This window comes from Tigriopus californicus, chromosome 3 (assembly GCF_007210705.1).
Source record: "Tigriopus californicus strain San Diego chromosome 3, Tcal_SD_v2.1, whole genome shotgun sequence".
NCBI classification, from domain to species: Eukaryota; Metazoa; Arthropoda; class Copepoda; order Harpacticoida; family Harpacticidae; genus Tigriopus; species Tigriopus californicus.
Window position 1 is genome coordinate 12,397,139 of NC_081442.1, and position 3,039 is coordinate 12,400,177.

Consider the following 3,039-nt stretch of genomic DNA (forward strand, 5'->3'; position numbering starts at 1 on the left):
GCGGCGACATGGTCGGGAAGCGGCGACAAGGCCGGGAAGCGGCGACAAGGCCGGGAAGCGGCGACAAGGCCGGGAAGCGGCGACAAGGCCGGGAAGCGGCGACAAGGCTGGGAAGCGGCGACAAGGCCGGGAAGCGGCGACAAGGCCGGGAAGCGGCGACAAGGCCGGAGTGGGAACGGGCCGGAGTGGGAACGGGCCGGAGTGGGAACGGGCCGGAGTGGGAACGGGCCGGGGTGGGAACGGGCCGGAATGAACTTCCGGAACGACCGCCCAAAAAGACCGGAACAACCGCCCAAAAAGACCGGAACGACCGCCCAACAAGACCGGAACGACCGCCCAAAAGGACCGGAACGACCGCCCAAAACCATCACGTCGGGGTCACCAGTATGGCGGACGCAAGGTCCGCCATGTGATTGGGTCAAGAGATGGTAGTTGACTGGTTTATTACCACGAGTTCCTAGCTATATATATCCATATCACAGATGATTCAAGGTGAGCGAGCACATGCTCGCCACAGAACGACTGTGAACACCAAGAAGAGCGTGATTGGTGGAGCAAGGGATATCGACTTTTTCGGGTTTCACATCTCTCAGAACAAGATCGACGCAGACCCAGAAAAGGTAATTTTTTTCCTAAATATCAATGTTCGACCCGCAAGAAGATCCCAATACTTGTGAAAGTGCCACATTGCAGCAGGATCTTGGATATGTTGTAAATCTCGATGAGGGTGACCAATTGCTGATTTCCTTAAATGTTCGCTCCATTGTTGCTAACCAAGGCAAATTAACAGACTTATTGTTAGAACAATGCCCCGCAATAGTGGCGTTGCAAGAAGTTTGGCAGTCTGATCGAGTACAAATGTCTTTTAATGAGTATGAATTTGAGGCTCAAACTAGAGCTGCAAAAAGGGGTGGTGGGGTTGGTATCCTAATCCACAAATCTATCAATAACAAAAGGTGTGCTGAGCTTTGTGTTCGTACCGACCATTGCGAAACTATAGGGATTGAAACACCCGACTTCTATCTACTTTCCATTTATATTCCTCCCGACTGGAGGGATGGTAGCGCAATTTCGACCTTAGAACTTTGTCTGAGTGCATTATCCAAACAGAAGGCAATCTTTTTGTGTGGTGATATCAACCTCGATTTTTAAAGGAGAACTCAAGAACTAGGAAATTCATGGAATTCATCATTGAATATGAGCTATTCCCGTTAATAGAAAAACCAACTAGAATAACCAGCAACTCCAGAACATTTATTGACAATATATTTACCAATCGAAAGGTTGAACTGAAATGCGGGATACTGCTTTGTGATGTTAGCGACCATTTGGGGGCTTTTGTTAACATGGGAAAACGTAAAGCCCTTGAGGCTAACCTTGGCTCCGAGCACCAAGATAAAAGAGCATTTGGGCGCAAGAATGTCGAATATCTACGAAATCTTATTCTTGGAACGAATTGGGACTTGCCCAATTGTGATCCTGGAAGAGCGTTCAATAACTTCATTGAGACGTTGATTGGCGCTATAGATTTTGCATGCCCTTGTTCAAAGCAAAAACGAAATAAGCGTACAACTAGATTCAACCCATGGATGACACGAGGGTTCATGGTGTCGAGGCTAACCAAGCAGAAGCTTTACAGAAAGTTCCACAAGACTCCTGATGAGCTGAATAAAAACGCTTACTCTAAATACGCTAAATTATACTACAAATTGATCAAAACAGCTAAAGTAATGTACTGGCATGCTTTTTTTGAAGAAAATCGGGGGGATCCGAGGAAAACGTGGCAAGGAGCAAAAGATCTTCTGGGTTACAACAAGCAAAGCAACAACGCTCCCATACGTATCAGGGTGGGTGATAATGAAGTTATGAGTAATACGAAGTGTGTGGGCAACGCATTCAATAGATATTTTACAACCATCGGGGGAATCATTGCTAATAAACTCCCGAACGCAAACGGTACGCATGATATTTTATACCAAATTAGCAAATTAACGAATCAGAGAACTTACTATTTCAAGGCTGTCTCCAAGTTTGATATAGAAAAAATTCTTAAGGGGTTGCCAATGAAACGGAGTTCTGGCCTAGACGGGATGTCAAACTTTCTTCTGAAAGAAATAGGGCCAGAAATAGCTCAACCTTTGGCCCAACTGATTAACATTTCTCTGACCACAGGATACTTCCCATAACAATGGAAAGCGGCACGTGTATTGCCCATCTTTAAAAATGGGGACCGCACTGCAATGACCAATTACCCTCCCATTAGCATTTTGCCCACCCTTTCCAAGGTGCTCGAAAAGGTCGTTTCAAACAAATTTTTGAGCAGTTCGAAACGGACCATCTTTGTGAAACCCAATTTGGATTTAGGCCTCACCACTCAACTTCCCATGCAATTCATAACTTCTTGCAAAATATTTTCAATAAGCAAGACCAAATGTTTTCAATAGGAATATTTGTAGACCTTAAGAAGGCTTTCGATATCATCTCTTACGACATTCTTCTAGCAAAGATGGGCAAATACGGCTTCAGCAATAACATTTTATTATGGTTGAACAACTATTTAAGAGGGAGAGTGCAAGTAGTGGATATTGATGGTCATTTATCTGAACCCCTGACACTTAGTTGTGGCGTCCTTCAAGGTAGTGTCCTGGGTCCGTTACTTTTCTTGATATACACGAATGACCTTCCGAAAGCAACAAATTTATGGTTACTATGTTCACTGACGACACGACCCTTCAATACTTTGGAACTGATTTATTAAAGGCCCAAGCTGAGTGCAGTCTGTGGAAAGAGAAACTGAGTAAGTACTTCAAAGCGAACCGGCTTGTAATGAATTTTAGTAAGACAAAAGTAGTTTTATTTGGCCCTAGGGATCCGGTCCAGACCTTTAAATTAGTAGTTGATGGATTGAAATTCAACAAGCGGGATTGCAGTTTTCGGAACCGTTTGTAATTTTTTAGGTATGCGAATTGACAAGCGACTTAATTGGAAAGAGCATGTAAATTTTGTGGGGGCTGGCGTAAGGAGAACCCTGAACACGTT